Source organism: Penaeus chinensis, chromosome 6 (assembly GCF_019202785.1).
Source record: "Penaeus chinensis breed Huanghai No. 1 chromosome 6, ASM1920278v2, whole genome shotgun sequence".
NCBI classification, from domain to species: domain Eukaryota; kingdom Metazoa; phylum Arthropoda; class Malacostraca; order Decapoda; family Penaeidae; genus Penaeus; species Penaeus chinensis.
The window spans coordinates 22,235,258-22,254,982 of NC_061824.1; the positions used below are offsets into that span (position 1 = coordinate 22,235,258).

The 19,725-nt window shown below is 48.3% G+C and overlaps 1 protein-coding gene across 10 annotated transcripts in view; it reads left to right on the plus strand.

Moving 5' to 3' along the window:
- Window positions 1-19,725, plus strand: part of LOC125026615 (mucin-12-like) — a 325,253-nt gene that overhangs the window by 69,163 nt on the left and 236,365 nt on the right. For all 10 annotated transcript variants that reach the window (XM_047615176.1, XM_047615185.1, XM_047615186.1 and 7 more), the window contains one exon: window positions 6,095-6,153. The gene's annotated coding sequence lies outside the window, so the exon portion shown is untranslated. The remainder of the gene's footprint in view (window positions 1-6,094; window positions 6,154-19,725) is intronic.

A 19,725-nucleotide genomic window follows, 5' to 3' on the forward strand; every position in this document is an offset into this window, starting at 1 on the left:
CACCAAATTCCTTCTGACTCCGACTCCACAGCCCTGGTTGCATGCACACCGGATTACGAAACATACCTGGGCGTGAGTGCGAGACGCGCCGGGCTGTGAGTTGCCGACACGTGCGTGCGGCGGTACGTAGTTCGGGCTCAAGGTCGAGGAGGACGGGCGGGGGGAGGGGTAGATAGATGAGGCTCTAAGATTTTTCTGGGGTCTTTATCAAGTTTGTATAATTGTACATGGGGTTTATTGTGAATGATTTCATCCATCCTGTTATCTATTTGTTTAGACTACCAAACCTTTGCATTCCTTGGCTTGGATGTAAGTTTTAAGAAGGAATAAACAAAAGTGGGTGTGCGGGCGGGGTGCAGGAAGGCCATGAAGAGTGACACGGAGGGGGATGGCGCGGCCTGCAGGCAGACACTGTCATCAGGCGGCGGAGGCCTCGCACTTGGCCTCGCTGATGGAGGGCTCGGGGGCCATCAAAGGTAATTGCGACGCTCACACCCACGGCACGAGAGAACGAAAATATCCTCGTACATTTAGAAGTTAAACGGTTTAAAGTTCCAGAATGGAATTTTATCAGTAGTTAAAACACTTTTGTATTGTAGCAGATGCTAGTCCCACAACAAACAAGGAGATAGTCATCTGCAAGAGACATAAAGACCACAGATTCATTCAGCCGATAATCCTGGCCAAACGACGCAGCGTTTGATGTAGCTAACATCCTACTGCACTTAGAATGCTCCCACAGCACAGTCAAGCACAGTTGCAGACCGCCAGACCCCAGCGCCACAGGAACAGAACAGCATCAGCCCCGAAGGCGATAGCAGCGTCCCTCAAGAGGATGCGCCCCAACCTCCTCGCCGGGCAGCACGGGGGAGCGAGCCGGAGGAGCGAGGCCGTAAAAGCCCTTGTCGCAGCGTAATGTAGTTGTGTAGCCGGATGATAAAAGCCCCGTGTGTCGCGACGCGGGACTCTCTCCTGCGCTTTTTTATGGCTTGCCTCGACGGCCGGGAGTCCTGTGCGAAGTGCGGCTTTGCAGAGAACGCGCCGCCGCCGCCGCCGCTGATCACCGCAGCCGCCGCTTCACCTCTTAACATGGATGTGCTAGGCGGCCCGTATAAATCGGAAACAAAAATATCCCTTACACGTTTGTTACAGGGCTGTCGTAAGGATATATATTTAAGCTGATGCACGGAAATTCCTCTGAGCTAAAACGAGCATGCTTGCTATGTCCTCAGACAAGAATTATATACAGATGCTAATGTCAAGGGACAAGAAAAACAGAAAACCAGTTTGTGACATCACGTGGAATAAGACGCAGAAGGCGACTTGCAAATTAGGAATAGGAAAAAGGCTTCAGAATAATTGACACTTACGAACCAGAGGGAAAAAGAGACGCAGGCAGACAAGGACAAACAGTGAAGGTTGATACAAGGAAATTATCAAGAGCAAAAATGAATAGAAAAAATAAGTGAAGAAAGACGAAAATATCATTGATTGGAAAGAAAGGTTTCGATATTGTAAAAGAGGACAGCTAGATGCCATAGGATAAACGGAAGTGTAAACAATAAAACTGGTGAGCAGCTAATTGCATCGCATAAGCAAAACATTTGACGTGAGATAAAACGAGGAAGGGGGAGCAGAAAATGACTCCCGAATAGAAGGGGAGAATGCGTCCAAATGGGTGCTCTGTGCGGAAGGCAAAAAAGCGGACATTTCCAGATCTGTTTCACAAGAGCATGCACGGCCCGCCGGGAAAAAGGTAGAAAGTGAATCATTGTTAATGTAACTTGAAATGCCGTGTTGGAGATTTTACACACAGGGGGAGAGCATAATAGCATCCATTAGATACATTAAATCGAGAGCTTCAAGGGGAAATGCATGAGGGAGCAGTGTAATTGGGTGAAGGAATTTGCCCGAGCAGTCACACGGAGCTCTTAAGCTAATTGATATAAGGGGAAGGAAGGAACACGAGAAAGTGCCATCGCTGTCTGGGCCGCGGGCGTCCCTCTGCGGCGAAGGCGACTCGGGCGGGCGGGCGGTGGGCGGGTTGGAAGCCTTTCCTTGTTTATTCTCCTCCGTTCTATTTACGCCCTTCGCCGGCCCAGGGATTACACACACTTAGTGGAGAGGAGTTTGTTTATACTTGGGGGTTAGCTGCGCTTAGTTTTAGTTTTAGTTTTTTTTTTTTATGTGGGGTGTTAGAGATGAGGAACTACTATATGTGACGCCGGGGAGGGGGAGGGGGGGGTTGCTCCCGCGCATTTGATGTGAGCTCGGTTTCAGAGCTTGTCCCGCGATCGTTACGGTAACTGTTTAATTTTCTTGTTAGCCGAGCGCGCCTGCACGGATTGCGACTCTAATCTGCTCATCCGTCCGGCGGGATCATCCCCGCCAATGCCGTTCGCGCCTGATCCCCGGTAATCCGGCCGCTTTCACAGAGACCATCACAGAGCCGCTCTGCGAGGCGAGGCAGCGAGGAGCTCCATCACGCGCAGTTGCTTAGACACTTGACCGATTTTTTCCCCTTTGCTTATTATCTCTCTCGCTTTGCATCTTGCTAGGTTTCGTCAGTTCCCCGCCGCCACGTGCCATTGTTTACGCCTCAAGGCCTGGCCGGAGGGGATGCGGCTCGCCTCGCCAGGGAGCGACGGCAGCCTCTCGCCGCTCGAGGCCGGAGTGCAAGCGAGGCTGCCGGCGAGACCAGCTCTTGATGCGATTGAGCGGATGTTATCGGGTGTCCTTCGCCAGGTCGTGCGTCGCTTCTCGCCACGCTTTCTCCGTCTTGGGAACTCGGAGGCATTTACATTGTCTATATATTCTTCTCATTAAAACGTGTATTAAATTAGTCCTATCACAAACACAACGGTTCGTGGCACCGAAATTTCTGCTGGCCGTGGCCTTCCGACGCACGGAAAGGAGGAATCGTTTCCAAACAGCGACGAGAAACCAGCCTCGTTGCCCCGCGCATAAATAACAGCCATCCGTTATGTCCCCTTCGCTTTTTATCCCGACGATTATCCCTCAGCCAGACTTACACATTAAAACCGCATCCAGCTCGTTCTCCCCCGCGCTCCCTGTTACCTCTTTATCTTAGCTATTCAGCGTGCATCCAACTTCTGGCCTGGTCTTTATTAATGGCCGGATTCCAAGGCTGTCAAGCTGCCTTTCTTTCTCATCAGTATTCAGTTTTCGAGGTTCTTTTCCTTCGCTGTTTTTCCAAGAGTTTGTCTTCGGATTGTTTGTGCGTTTTCCTCTTTTTTGTTTTTAGGCGCATCATTGTATGGCATTCGCTCGCAGTTTCTGATCGTATTTTCCTTCCCCTATTCATCCTATACGATCCACGTCTTCCTCTTCCTCCTCTTAATAAACATCATTTGAAACTTTTTCCCCCGTTTTTCGCTTTCTACCATTCTTGCGCTCTCGGGTTTTAAAGGCAATGATTACATCCTCTTCGCCCTCCTTCTCCCAGGTTAACTTGCTCCGGGGATATGGGCGCCCCTTTCAAAGCCCGCAGTCACTTGTCCTCTTGTTTTAGCCGGATGTTCGGCCGTAAGTGGCTGCTTCTCCTGGAGGTATGGCGAGCGGGAGAGGAAGGTGGGGGGGGGGGGTTCTTCCGCAGTGTTGGCTGGCAGTGATCCTGGTTTTCTTCTTCTTCTTCTTCTTCTTCTTCTTCTTCTTCTTCTTCTTCTTCTTCTTCTTCTTCTTCTTCTTCTTCTTCTTCTTCTTCTTCTTCTTCTTCTCCTTCTCACCCCCCCTCTTTCTTAACTCCTCTTTTCTCCACATATCACTTCGTTATTTGTTTCTTCTATCTTCTGCTTTTTCTGGTGCTATTCTTTCGTTTCTCTTCTTTCACTCTCTTCCTCTCGCTTTATTCTCCCTTCCTCCTCATCTTTCCTCCCTTCTTCTCCCCCATTCTCTCTGCTCCTCTTCTCCCCTCCCATCCTCGGTCTCTGTCTCGCTCATACACATTTTCCTGTTCCTCTCTCCCTTCCCTTATCCTCCTTCCCCTCTTCTCTCCTTCCTTCCCCTCCCCCCTCCACCATCCCACCGTCCCTCTCACCTTCCCTCTCACCTTCCCTCTCTCCTTCCCCACCTTTCCTTTCGAAGCCAACTATCCTTTCCCTCTCCCTCCCATCCCTCTTTTCGTTTCAGCCTCTTCATCTCCATTGCTCCCTTCTCTCTCTCCCTCCTCCCTTCCCCCTTCGTCCTCCCTTCTCTCTTTCCCAGCCTCTTCCCTTCCCCCTCCCTCCTCCGTTCCCTCTCCTTCCTCAGTTCCCCCTTCCTCCTCCCTCCTCCCTCCTCCCTCCTCCCTCCTCCCTCCTCCCTCCTCCCTCCTCCCTCCTCCCCTCCCCCGTTTCGCTTTATGTCATGCAGATTAAGTTACTCATACTTTTTGTTTATTTCTTTGTTGAAGTTAGTTGGATGTTTCGTTGATGAATGTGGGCTGCACTGTTACCAGATAAAACTGGATTGAATTTTGGAGTTAATATTTTTGGTTGCGTAGTATATCATTCGGACTTTTTTTTTCAAAATATACATTTTTTTTTTTTTTATGTCCCGGTGAGCGAAGCAAAATTAATGGATTTCAGCTTCAGTGCTTGTTTGTTCTATTACATGAATATAGTACCGTCACTTACTGGTATTTTCACTCCTGTATTTGTCTGCCTTTTTTTTCATTTTTGTTCCATTTTACCTTTGTAATTTGGGTCCAGGAGTATTCATATATTTTATTAATTTGTCTATCTATTCATTATTGTTTTTGTTGTTGCTTTTTGATAGTATTGATTTGCAGTGTTATTGTAATTGTATGATTCTGAAGAAACTGTGTACTCTGTGTACTGGTCATTGTAATACAAATGTGAATTATTTCATCCTCTCTGTTTGGGCTGATTCGGCTTTTCCTGCCCCCTGATTGGATAGACGTCAGCTGTCAGCCGCGGTTCTTCCAATCGACCTTCATTTAGTCAGCCACTTAATTTCATGTGGATCGCTCCCGCCATTGTCAACGAGGGTCAGAAAGTATCATTATTTGCTTTGCTTTCGTATAAGGATATCAAAAGTCGCCTACAGTATGTATTAACCACGTGGTGCATTCTTTTCTCCTTATCAACCGATTGCCGGATATCCTGCGGGAGTCAGTCAGCCTTCTCGCTCTCCTGTTAGTGATAACAGGAGGCAGAGAGGGAGAGCACTGGAGGGAAAGAGCATGGAGGGGAGAGGAGAGAGAAGGAGAGGGAGAGGTGATAGGGTAGAAGCGGGAGGGTACTGGGGGAGGACAGGGAGGGAGCAGGAGGGAAACATTGGCCTGTTGCGAGAAATTCATTGTTATCTGTGCTTGGCGAGCCCTCGGCGACGGAAGTGTGCCCGGGCCCCGCCGCGATTGTATGCAAATGATGAGATATTGTTCATGGAAGCGAGTTTCGGAGGGCGCCTTCCGTACAACAGGTATGCCGACGTACACGCACTCAGACATCCTCAACACACACACATGCTCTTATGTAAATTTACACACGCACACGCCCCGAAGGAAGGAGAGGTGTGTAAAACAACCTTGACAGACATACAAACAAACAAACAAAAACAGACAGAGTGACTGACAGGCAGGCTTACTCTTCAATCAAGCACTATGCATCTTCACTATCGCTGTTGTGTTGACAGACGAATTGTGTTCGCAATTTACTCAGTTGTTTTTGTTGAAAAAGAGACGTTGGCAGCGTTGAAACTTAGACCAACAAAATGAATTCCGCCGCTGTATGCATTTGTATTGCGCTCGTGTGTGAATATTCGAATTCATGTATGTTTAGTAAGCTGATTATTGTTGAAAGAGTATTTATGGATTACGAACCCTTGTCGAACATGCTGTTTATTGTGTTATCGCGAATTTAATGGCCGCATTTAATGGTTGTTTATAGATAATACAAATATTTGTTGATAATTTTGATTTTTTTTTTTTCTGCGATATAACGATAAGATAATGTTAAGTGTAAAAGCTATTGGGTGCGTGATTAAGTCATAGGTAGCGGCAAAGCATGAATATTAAAGCTGGAGTTTGCATATTTATTTAAAACTCATTTTCTCTTTTCTTTTTGTGTTACAGTCGACGCTCGAGCAGGGCCAGGCGACAGCGACGGTGGTGGTGGTGGCCACGACTCTGCGGTAAGTACGCTGCTCCCCTTTACGTCTCGGTTTTCTTCTCCCCTGCTCCATTCCTTCCATTCTTCTCTACTTGTCTCTCCCCTTTCCATTCCTTTTCTTCTCGGTTTTCCTCTTTTTGTCCATTCTTGCTTTTCTTTATTTTCCTCTACTCTTACCCATTCCTTCTTTTCTTCACTATTTTCTTCTCCTTTTCATCATTCCTTCTTTTCTTCCCTATTTCCTCTTTCTTCTCCATTCCTTTTTTCTAATTCTTACGCTTCTCTTTTGCCGATTCTAAGGTAAGTACGCCACTTTTCTTCGGTTGCACTGGAATCGGCTGGTTTTGTTTTCATTTGACGGCATTAAGGGAAAGGTAGACCCTATTTGAATGTATTGCCTTTTTCCTCTCGACTGTTCAGCAAATAAATGCTCCTTTTCCTCTTCTTTATTCGAAATCTTATCCCCTTCCCCTTGACGATTCACCAAGTAGGTGCTCCTTGCCCCCCCCCTCTTTATTTCGAAATAGTCCCCCTTTTTGTCTGATTTCCTCTCCCGCATTCTCTTCTTCCTCTTCTCGTCTCTCTCTCTCTCTCTCAGATCTCCGCCTCCGGGCCCGAGCTCCCTTCCGGGCCCGCGACGGCTTTCATGGAAACAAGCACATATCAGCCGCTTGAGCAATAGACGGCTTGTTTACAGTTCGTACTTGACAAAGGGGTTGAGTCAGCAGTCTGTATATTGTGTGGACTCGACAAACAGGGCGGTGCGGCCGCGGCGTGCGGGGATCATTACACAGGCGGTTGCGGGGATTCCGTGCGCGTGTGCGGGGTCGTGCGCGCCTGTGTGCGGCCAGGTGTGTATGTGTGAGGGGTTAGGGTTTGTGTGTGTGTGTACGCATATGTACACATACATGCACGTATGGATACGCTTTCTCTCTCTCTCTCTCTATCTCTCTCTCTCTCTCTCTCTCTCTCTCTCTCTCTCTCTCTCTCTCTCTCTCTCTCTCTCTCTCTCTCTCTCTCTCTCTCTCTCTCTCTCTCTTTCTCTCTCTCTCTCTCTCTCTCTCTCTCTCTCTCTCTCTCTCTCTCTCTCTCTCTCTCTCTCTCTCTCTCTCTCTCTCTCTCTCTCTCTCTCTCTCGCTCACACGCATGCACGCACGCACGCACGCACGCACGCACGCACGTACGCACGCACGCACGCACGCACGCACGCACGCACGCACGCACGCACGCACGCACGCACGCACACACACACACACACACACACACACACACACACACACACACACACACACACACACACACACACACACACACACACACACACAAACCCACCCACCCACCCACCCACACACACCTGTAGGTAGCGGATGAAGGGAAGGAAAGAGGAAATAAAGGAATCCCAAATGCCAGCGTGGTATTTCGAGGGTTAAAAAATGGAGGAAAACTCGTTAGAAAAAAGTTTGCGTACGGCGAAGTTGTTTTCAACTCCAAAATAGAAATGTGTTGTTCTTTTATTCTATTGCTGACTAATAAATGGGAGAGTTTTCGACTTTGAATCCCATTATTTCTATTTTTATGGTCATGTTTTCTAAACAAGAAGAAAAAACGCTAATACTTTGTTTAGTTTTATTTCCATTTGCTTTTGTTTTTAAATGCACAAGACTTTTCGGTGGACATGCAAAACTGCAAAAACAAGAAAAGAACGTAAAGGTCAGAACCGTCTGCCACACAAATCACGCCCACGCTCGCACGTCCACGAGAATGTACACGAGAAAACCCGCGCTCTGACGCCCACACGCCCACGAGATTGTCCACGCTCTGGCGCCCACGAGATCACCCACGCTCTGACGTCTACGAGATCGGCCACACGCCCACGAAATCGCCCACACTCTGACGCCCACACACCCACGAGGTCACCCACGCTCTGACGCTTACGAAATCGGTCACACGCCCACGAAATCGCCCACACTCTGGCGCTAATACACCCACGAAATAGCCCATATTATAACGTCCACACGCCCACGATATCGCCAATGCTCTGACGCCCACACGCCCACGATATCGCCCACGCTCTGACTTCCACACGCCCACGAGATCGCCCACGCTCTGACGCCCACACGCCCACGAGATCAAGAGGATCCTGTGTCCGAGAAGGGATCACAACAGCCGCCGCCTCGCCCGACCCAGGGAACAGAAGGCGGAGAGGAATCAAAGAAGAGAAGCGAGTAAACACATCAGTCCGCGGGAGATGACAAGGCAAGATAACGACAGGAGGAGGGAGAGGGAGAGAGGAGGAGGGAGAGGAGGAGGGAGAGGAGGAGGGAGAGGGAGAGAGAGAGAGGGAGCGGGTAAAGGCGTGGGGGTTAGGGAAGGGTAGGAGTGAGGGGAAAGGGAAGGGGGAAGAGGAAAGTGGAGGATGAAAGTGATGGTTGGGGTGAGGGAGGAGAGGGTGAGAGAGAGGTGGAGAGCCAGAGGAAGAGGAGGGAGGAGGTAGAGGTAGGGCGAGGGGGGCAGAAGTAGGAGGAGGGTCAGGAGATGGAGATGGGCAAGGCAGGAGTGAAGGAAGGAGGGAGGGAGGTAGGCAAGGAGGGGGAAAGGGAGATGCAAAGGGAGACAGGGAAGAATGGAGGAAGGGAGATAGAAAGGGAGGCAGGGAGAGAGAGAGGCAATGAGGAAGGGAGAGAGGGAGATATAAAGGGAGGCAGGGAGGGGGGGGGGTGGAAGGGGGAGCGGGTCCACAACAAGGTCTGGCTCTCCGTACCTGATAAAATGCCGAGACGCTAACAGTACGCCAGCAGCACCAGGGGTGAGACAAGATTAACACACCAAGGAATATAGGTGTAGGGTGTGTGTGAGAGGAGGGGGGGGGGGGGGGAATGGAAGGTATGGAAGGGGAAGGAGGAGAAAGAAAATGGGAAGGGGACGGGGAATAATGGGATTAAGAGAAAGAGAGAGAAAGAGTGCTATAAGGTAGGATATAGTGCATAAGGGAAAGGAAGAGAACGAAAGGGATGAGAAAAGGAATACATAAGGAAGAGGAAAAATGAAGATGCATAGTAATAATTCAAAGATAAATTTTTAAATTGTTCGAATAAATAACGAAGGGTAATGAGTGGAAGAAACAAGAAACGAGGAAAATTGAAGAGCAAATAAATCCACAAAGGATATTAAAGGAGACATCGGAATTTCCAGGACAAGAAAGCCTTCGAAAAAACAGTTGAGTCAAATACATGAGAAGCAGAGATAGGAAAGGACAAGAATGAAGAAGGGAATTAGGAAGAACAGAAACAGCAGGCAGTGAGCGAAGCAGGGGAACGGTGCCCCCCCCCCCCACGACGGAGGTACCAGTTACAGCAGCGGAGGCGGAGGGGCGGTGGCACGGCGGGCATTTCCTCCGCGTAAACACCCGCTCGTTTTCGGGGGAGGAGCTTGCGTTCGCTACGCCGCTCTTTGCACTCTTCTCCTTTGTGGCTTAAGTCTTTTTCTCTCCTCGTCTTCCCTTTTATTTCGGTATGTCACTCTCTCTCTCTCTCTCCCTGTGCTTCTCTCTATTCTGAGGTTTGAAGGACCCGTATGGCCTCGGCGATAGCCACAAACGCACTTTTTCGTGTACAAGAATGTGCAATGTTCCGTGGAGATTTCTTTTTTTGGTGTTCCTAGTGACAGAGACTTCATCCGGACAGTTCCGGCCCATGAACGGCAGAATTTTTTCAAAAATGACTAAATAAGAAAAAAGAAACAAATTAACCGAGAAACACGGTCCGCCAATCGCCACGGCTTAATGGTCATTTCCACCCGCAACAGCTGGCGTACCGAGCCCGAGGTGCAGCTCCATCGGCGGCCAAGAGAAGCCACGGCGAAATGTGCCTTCCTCCTTCGCTCTTCATTTCATTCTCCTTCTTTTATCACTCCATTTCTACCACCCTCCTTTTCTCTCTCTCTCTCTTTCTCCCTCCCCCTTCCTCTCTCCTTTTCTTCCACCCCCCTATTCTCTCTCATTTTCTCCCACTTTCCCTCTCTTCATCTGATGACGAAATGTGCCACTTTCTTGCTGGCGTTTCCACCCATCGCTTCATCTTCGGCTGGCAAACTTTTGGGTCGTTTTTTATTTTTCTCTGTGTCTTTTTATTATATCTCCGTTTATCTCTCTTTTCTTCTCGCCCGGTCTTTCTCATTCGCTTTTTAGTTTGCTTTCTCCACTCTCCTCTTCGCCTTCGCCTTCTCCCTGTGTGTTCCTTCAGACCTGTCTTTCTGCTTGCCACCCTCCCTTCCCTCCCTCCCTCCTTCTCTCTCCTTCTCCTTCTCCTTCTCTCCCTCTCTCCCTCTCTCCCTCTCTCCCTCTCTCCCTCTCTCTCTCCCTCTCTCCCTCTCTCCCTCTCTCCCTCTCTCTCCCCCTCTCACCCACCCTTGGCCAATATCAACAAACATGAATGAACCTTTATTGAGAAAATGACAAAAATACGAGGGAAAGTCCTGGCAGCAAGTCCTCACTTAGTATCGTGTCAGCACCCCTGACCAGGTGAAGGGGGGACTGCGAAAGAACCAAACCTTTCTCATCCTGCAGATCCTTTCTCTATCCGTTTTTCTTCCTTCCTTCGCTCCTCGCCTGTCTTCCTCCCTTTCCACAACCTCTCCTTTCCCTCCCCTTCCTTTTTTTTTCCTTCCCCTCTCCTCTTCCTTCTCTTCTCACTCACTCCCCTTTTCTTCTCTTCTCTTCTCTTCTCTTCTCTTCTCTTCTCTTCTCCTCTCCTCTCCTCTCCTCTCCTCTCCTCTCCTCTCTTCTCTTCTCTTCTCTTCTCTTCTCTTCTCTTCTCTTCTCTTCTCTTCTCTTCTCTTCTCTTCTCTTCTCTTCTCTTCTCTTCTCTTCTCTTCTCTTCTCTTCTCTTCTCTTCTCTTCTCTTCTCTTCCCTTCCCTTCCCTTCCCTTCCCTTCTTTTCTCTTCCCTTCCCTTCCCTTCCTTTCCCTTCCCTTCCCTTCCCTTCCCTTCCCTTCCCTTCCCTTCCCTTCCCTTCCCTTCCCTTCCCTTCCCTTCCCTTCCCTCCTCTCCCCTTCCCTTCCCTTCCTTTCCCCATCCTCTCCCCCCTCCCTCCCTCCTCCCATCCCCTCCTCCACGAGACAGGTTCCTTGATATCGAATGACCCGTCAACACTTTAAAAATCGTTGGGAGAACTGACTGTTAGAATTACTTGTTACTTACCATTAAGTGTCACCGGATTTCGGAGGTGTGTGCGGCCGTTAATATGTTTTTGTGTTTATTGTTATTTTTTTTATACGTAATTATTTACTGCATGTTTAAGTGTTTCCTTCTTTTCTAGTATTAATCAGGCCGCAATAAGACAGCCAGGCTGGGGGGGCCGTGAGGGTAAAGACGTTGGAGATGTCGCTGGTGATAAGGTGGCGGAGATAAAAGAGGAGGTGGAGGTCGGAGGAGGATGGAAGAGAAAGGAGGGTTAAAAGCAGTGATAGAAGATGTGATAATATTAAGGCGAAGGAGAAGAAGAAGAAGGAGGATATGATAATGCTAATGCGGAGAAGGAGGGCGTGATAATCCAAGACGAAGGAAAAAGAATCAGGAGGAAGAGGGGGAGTTGAAGGATGAAGAGAAAAGACACTGAGAGTGAAAATAAAATTGGGATTGAAGTTGCAAGAGGGAAGGTGAAAACGGAGGAACAGGTGGACTATAAACTAGCAACCTAGATGTAGGAGGAAGAGGGAGAAAAATGAAGGATAAAGAAAAGCCAAACACACGAGGAATGAAAAAAGGAGGGAGCGTAGTTACAGGAAAGAGAGAACAATGAAAGGGAAGGCGAACAGAAGATCAAAAACGAAAGGGCGAAGGACCGGAAGGCATTTTTTCTTCCTCTCTCCGTGCACGCCCTATCGCCGATTGAATAGGCTATGCACTGCGCCCGAGATGGAAATATCCGTCGGGCAAAGAGAGAGGAAGCGGGGGGGAAGGGGGCGAGGGAGGAGAGGGAGGAGCGAGGGAGAAATGGAGAGAAAGGAGGAGGGAAGGAGAGAAGGAGAGGGGAGGAGAAGTGGGGAGGGAGAAATGGAGAGAGAGGAGGAGGGAAGGATAGGAAGGAGGGGGAGGAGAAAGGGAGAAATGGAGAGAGAGGAGGAGGGAGGGAGAGAAAGAGAGAGAGGAGGAGGGTAGGAGAGAAGGAGAGGGGAAGAGAAAGGGGGAAGAAATGGAGAGAGAGGAGGAGGGAAGGAGAGAAGGAGAAGGAGGAGCGAGGGAGAAATGGAGAGAGAGGAGGAGGGAAAGAGAGAAGGAGAGGGAGGAGAAAGGGGGGAGAAATGGAGAGAGAGGAGGAGGGAGGGAGAGAAGGAGAGGGGAGGTGAAGGAGGGGAATGGAGAGAGAGGAGGAGGGAGGGAGAAATGGAGAGAGAGGAGGAGGGAGAAATGGAGAGAGAGGAGGAGGGAGAAATGGAGAGAGAGGAGGAGGGAGAAATGGAGATAGAGGAGGAGGGAGAAATGGAGAGAGAGGAGGAGGGAGGAAGAAAAGGAGAGGGAAGGAGAAGGGGGGGATGGAGAGAGAGAGGAGGAGGGAGTGAGAGAAGGAGAAGGGAGGAGCAGGGGGAGGGAGAAATAGAGAGAGAGGAGGAGGGTGGGAGAAGTGGAGAGAGAGATGGAGAGAGAAGAGGGAAAGATGGGATGGAGAAAAAGTGGAAGGTAGAGATGGAGAGAATCTGAAAGGGAGAGAGGAAAGGGAGTGGGATTAAGGGAGAAAGGAAGTGACCGGAAAGTAGAGGGAGAAAGTTGAGGAAATGGACTTATAAGGGAAAGGAGACAGGGAAAGACGGAGGAGAAAAGCGAATGAGAGACTCTCCTTTCATTTGATTCCACGTAACGACGGGCTCTTTGGCAACCCTGATCCGTGGAATGTCACAACACAGCAGTCGAGACCAATTTTGCAGCTGATTGACAACGCTGTAAATGCCGAGCCATTTTTCACTTGAAATCACTTCGAGAAGATTCGAAGCACGTTGCACGGCCATCGACAGTCATTGAAGAGAAAGTCTCAACGAAAGATCGAGAAGAAAAGAAGAAATGTTTGTTTTTAAGATGTTTTATGTAAAGGCTTAACACTGTGAGGCCTGACGTGTTGCAGCCATTTACAAGCGGGAGGTGTGCGCGGCCTGAAAGGTTTCGTGCGTAACATGAACAGCGTGAGGGTTTGTGTGTGTGTGTGTGTGTGTGTGTGAGTGCGTGTGTGCATGTGTACGTGTTTCGGCAGAGCTGGTGAAGTCGGGGTGTTGTTTCCTCTCTCTTTTTTGTGGGGGTTTCTTATATTTTACCATCTGTTTTTATTCTTCTCTCTCTCTCTCTCTCTCTCTCTCTCTCTCTCTCTCTCTCTCTCTCTCTCTCTCTCTCTCTCTCTCTCTCTCTCTCTCTCTCTCTCTCTCTGTCTCTTTCTGTCTCTCTCTCTCTCTCTCTCTCTCTCTCTCTCTCTCTCTCTCTCTCTCTCTCTCTCTCTCTCTCTCTCTCTCTCTCTCTCTCTCTCTCTATCTCTCTCTCTCTCCTCTCTCTCTCTCTCTCCCCTCTCTCTCTCTCTCTCTCTCTCTCTCTCTCTCTCTCTCTCTCTCTCTCTCTCTCTCTCTCTCTCTCTCTCTCTCTCTCTCTCTCCCTCTCTCTCTCTCTCTCTCTCTCTCTCTCTCTCTCTCTCTCTCTCTCTCTCTCTCTCTCTCTCTCTCTCTCTCTCTCTCTCTCTCTCTTTCTTTCTTTCTTTCTTTCTTTCTTTTTCATACATTATACTGCGTTTTAAAAAATGTTTCAATGCTTCTCCGCCTTATATTTTCCCCTTTTTTTTCTTTTCCTATAGCTGACCCCCTCCTTACCTTTCCCCACTTTACCCTTCTATTTTTAACATTCTTTTTGTTTCTCCTTTCTCCTTTCCACCCATCTTGCATGCAGGTAATCACCATTCCAGGCCATAGACACGACACATAGCGAGGCCTCTGTGGCCGCCCTCCGCTCAGCTCACAGCTTACACCGAATATCCTTGTCGCTTCTTTCTGCTGCTATGTGTGCATTTATATATTCATTTTTATAAGCATGTTTAAGCAAACAGCTTTATTTATTTATTTATTTAAAGATCAATATGTTAAAGCCAAAACAACTATATATACACGAACTCTTGTCTCAGTTGGACGAAGCTTTCGACCTCTGATCCCGTCGGTCTTGGCTTCCGTCATGTGGTATTTACCTCTTGTTGATTTATTTAGTCACATCTGTCATTCAGGTCTTTTGCCTATCAGCAATGCATGACCCAGGGCCCATGCGTCAGGCTGTAGGAGGGAGGGGGTGCCAGGGGAGTGGGGGGAGGTGATGGTACAAACGACCAGTGTGTGAGAGTTGACGCTCCCGGGCATAAATTTTTACAGCTTGGCATGCTCGGAACTCAAAGCATGTTTATAGTTTTGCTCGCGGATGAACTCGCTTCTTTCTCCCGGGCTGATGGGGGGGGGGGGGGGGTATGTATATATGTTTCCCGGGATTTTATGCGCCGAGTTGAGTAAGTGAGGAAGCCAGGGAGAATGTGAATGGGTAGAGAGTCAGTGGACACAGGACAGACAGATAGACACACACACACACACCAGAAGTAAAAGAGTGATATCTCCCCCGTTCATGCTGTAGTTTATCACTCCTTGACGTGCGATTAAGGGCCCTCGCCCCGGCTCTCGACGGCCCTCGACGGTGACTCGGGCTGTAATGAACCAGTTTGCGAAAGCATGCTGTGGAGTGGCGGCCTCGGAAGGTCGGAGTTCACGCGAGAGAGAGAGCGAGAGGGAGAGAGGGAGGGAGAGCGAGGGCCGCAAGGGACGGAGTGCATCCCGGGGTGTGCGTACATAGTTTTGTGTGTAAGAGTGTGTGTGTGTGTGTGTGTGTGTGTGTGTGTGTGTGTGTGTGTGTGTGTGTGTGTGTGTGTGTGTGTGGTGTGTGTGTGTGTGTGTGTGTGTGTGTGTGTGTGTGTGTGTGTAAGTATGTGTGTAAATGTATAATTTGTGTAATATGTGGGTGGTACCTTAGCATGAGTCTTTAACTGCATTGCAATGTTCTGTGTATACTACCTCCTGGTGAAAAGAAAATATAAAAGCGGTAAACAAGTTTTGCTTATCCACCCTGCATTGTACACCTGCCACAAAGAACCGTCTTTTCTAAAGAACAGCTGTCGTGCTGCACTTATATCCTCCCTGTTCGTAAGCTGCAATAATACAAACTTGGCATTAACCCTTACTCGGTAAGGGCTAAATCCTCTTGTTCATAGTCATATATCTCTACCTGGTGTAATAGATGCAGTCACGGTTCCCCCAGCAGGTGTATGGAGGCAAGGAGGGCTGGGGATCGGCAGGAGTGCTTTTAAGTGAAGTCCATTTTGAACCCGATTAGGCCGACTTCAAAGCGGGCAGCGGCTCGGGGTTATTTCCTCGGATCGCGTGTCCTGTCTATTCGCGCTGCACTTGTTTGTCGTATGCCCAAATTGTGGGCATGCTCTTGCGAAATTATGCTGCCTCAGTTATGTTGATTTGCTGCCATTATCATCCAAGATTTGCAATGTGGAGGAGAACAATTTGTTCCGTCTTTTGTTTTATATATTTTGCGTGCGAATAAGCGATTTATACCGGATATTATTTCATTTGTCTCACTTCTGGCTTCTGAGATTGCCAGGGCTCATCATTTCCTCATGTCGGCGCTCAAAGGTCAATACTTTTCTGCCGGGAATGAAAAGGCGCCTCCTCGCCAGATAGCTCGCTCTGAAGCCTCGTCTGGATAAGGCGACTCCTTTTCCCCTGCCGCCGCCTCCTCTTCTTCCTTTTCTTCCTTTTCCTCCTCCTCCTCCTCCTTCTCCTTCTTCTTCTACTTCTCCTCCTTCTCCTCCTTCTACTTCTCCTCCTTCTCCTCCTCCTCCTTCTCCTCCTTCTCCTCCTTCTCCTCCTTCTCCTCCTTCTACTTCTCCTTCTCCTTCTCCTTCTCCTCCTTCTACTTCTCCTTCTCCTTCTCCTCCTTCTCCTTCTCCTCCTCCTCCTCCTCCTCCTCCTCCTCCTCCTCCTCCTCCTCCTCCTCCTCCTCCTCCTCCTCCCCCTCCCCCCCCCTCCCCCCCCTCCCCCTCTCCCCCTCTCCCTCTTCCCTTTCCGACACCTTCCGCCTAATCCTTTAAGACGTGTCCCTCGGGGCCGGCGTCAGCATCTGACGCTGTGTCGGCTTCTGATCAGGATCTTCGGGCCTGGGATTAAATTTTCCCTTCCCGTGACGCCGACGGAGATCTTGCTGCGGGAAATTATCTCCCGAGAACTTGGCAGAATGTTCGAATGATTGTGCAGCCACGAAAATGGCGAGCCAGTCAGCCGAATGGCATTTTGATTGTGGCATGATATCAAGGCATCCGCTTTTGCATCATTACTGTCTGAACTTGATAGACCGCTCAGGGATCAAGATTAAAACTATCTCAATTTGTTTGCGGCCAACACTCGTTTACGGATCGTATGCATATATGTTTGTATATATATATATATATATATATATATATATACATATATACATATATACATATATATATATTTATATTTATATATATACACACATACATTCATATGTATATATATATATTTATTTATTTATATATATATATATATATATATATATATGTGTATATATATATATATATATATATATATATATATATATATATATATATATGCATGATATGTATAATATATGATATTTATAATATGTAATTTACATATATATATATGATAGATATAATATATATAATACATATATAATATATATATATATTATATATATAATATATATGTATATATTATATATATAATATATATATGTGTATATATGTATATATACACATACATACACATACACATGTAAATATGCATATACATATACATATTTGGATGTATACCTGCATACATACATATACATACATATAACCCCCATCCGAGATCGCCAGTCGGGCCCGGGCGCTGCGACGCGACGCCCTCACCAAGCAGCCTCAGCGCGACCTGACCGGGGTGGCTACCAGTAATCCCCCGAAGCCTGGGAGGAGAGACACATGCACAGGATGTCACAGGATGTCAAGCGGCTCGCGACATCGCATGACGCAACCGACGTAATGTCAGGCGAGATGCATTAGGCAAGGGGATGTGTCAAAGGAAGGGAAGACATGTTGCTCCGCGGCCCCGGAGTCGGGTCGTTGGCGCGGTTCGTGAGGCCGCGGCGGGGTTACTGTTCCTCGTTGGTTGAGGCTGCTGTTGCACTTGGCTGCTGTTGGTGTTGATTTTGTTATTAGCATTGTGGTCATCATCATCATCATCATGAATCTGTCTTTGTTTATTAAGATATGTGTCAGAATTACTCGTATAGTATATATGATATTGGTAAATAATATATATATATATATATTGATTGATTGATATATAGATTGTTAGATAAAAAGATAGATAGATAGATAGATAGATAGATAGATAGATAGATAGATAGATGTAGATATAGACTCATACATACATATACACATACACATACACATTCATTCATACATACTTACATATATATTCTTGTATATACGTATGTGTATGTCTTTGTGTCTCTCTGTGTCTATCCCTGTCTGTCTCTCTGTCTGTGTCTGTGCTTGTCCTTTGTGCATGGGCGCGTGCATGTTTCCACGCCTGGAATTACAAAATCGAGCCGCGGTTCCTTCCGTTATCCTTGCAGGAGGACTTTCGTCACAGCGCCCGAAAGAGTGTACCCGCATCCTCCAGGGAGTGACTTCCAGGTGCCGGGGGGGGGGGGGGGGGGGGGGCGAGGGAGGAAGGAGGCAAGCGAGGGTGTTGTACTGCAGATCTGCTTCAAATCGAGGCGTCCGTTATACATGTGGATATATTTTTCGTGGGTACAGGAAGAGCTAGAATAGAGGTGGCTTGAAGCACGAGGTACATTAGCCGAGGCAGAGCTCTGTGACGCGGCTTGTGCATGACGGCTGAAGTGACTGCATGGGCTTGGTCAGGAACTGAGCTGCGAACTGGAAACTTGTTTTTTAACACTCGTGCTTGCCGTGGCGCGTCTCATGCTCGTGCTGCAAGTTATGCTAAGCTTTTTGTCCTTGCGGTCGAGCCTTGGTTGTGGTGCAGGTACTGGTAGAAATCTGGGGTCTGTCCTTTCCTTAATTGTATATAAAAACAGATTCTTAACTGTTACGCACTTATCCACGTAAACTTTTCGTGCTGGTAGACCAGATCGGCGGACTTGGGCTAACAAAGGAAGCAATGCAGAGGCCAACAAGGTATTTACGCGCCGGGCAAACCGGTAAAGGCCGTATTTGCTGATCCGCTCTCATCCTCGGCCATCTGTGCTGCACGGCTCGGAGGCCATTGAGTCCCTGAGCGGCGTAGGTCGTCCTTGCAGCGGTGGAAAGCAGGAGTTCTTCGCCTCGCAGAGCTTCGGTATACGTCCTCAACCGCAGTAGAGCCCGTGATTCGAGCGCTTGATCCCGCCGTTCATCACTGTTGGGCGATGAAGCTGCGCAATTTGTGTTTGTGTGTCCGTCGTCATATAGAACGAGGCCTTTTCTACATCCCCGGTATCTGTCTCTTGCTCCTTTGTGGAGCGGAGCAGCGTTGGCAGAATCACACATAAAAGGACCAAACCCCAGTCGTTTTTCGTTTTTTGTTTGATATAAAGAGCGGCCTTCAGCTGTTCCATCAAAATACACTGATAAGTTAGGTAGTTTGATAAATTCAAATATAGAGACAAAAATGCCTTCGTCTTGAACCACCAACGATGAGCGCCGTTTTTTAAATATTTATTGAATTTACTGCAACTTATATAGGTGGATTTGCTGTAAGTTCCCGAGCCTGTCCAGGAAAAGTCTTACATCTTTTGAAGAGACTGAAGCGGGGGATCCGGTTGCAAGACAGAAAGCGGGATTTTATGAGCCCCTCCATCATGACTTAGTGCTTCCCGTGGCTGTGATGCCGAAGGACCGAGGGAGAAGGAGATCCTGAAGGGTTTCACGCGGGATTTCGGGCCAAGAGGCGACGGAAGGTGGGCTCAGACTGGCCGGCTTCGCGTCACGTGCAATGAGAAGAACATTCGTAACAGCTGACGGCTCAGGCGAGGCCACAAACCACTCAGATCGGATATGCTGGCACACGGCATTTTGGCATTGTATGAATTGAGGCGTGTAGCCAGGGGGACCTTGACTGGTTTATCTGCAGCCATTCTGCTGTGTGTGCAATAGCAGCATCGGCGAGTGTGCTTGTTGCAACAAATGCACCCTGCCGTTAAACCCCAGGCTGTCACAACAAGAACATTTGTATAGGTACACGCGGTCGTTTCATCTGGCTGCGTAGCCACCACTTCCCACAAAAGACTTCAAAGACCTGGCAGACGGTGCAGAGGTCCGGCCAGATGGCAATCGGGGAAGCTGGCGGCACCACTTACGGGACCATCTGCGCCGCACACAACCTATGAAATCACTTCATTGGTAGAATTCGAGTTCTTTTTCCCTGAGAATATATTGCGAATGCAACGCCATTGGATAGAAATAACCTTGGAAGTTACGCGTATTTATCT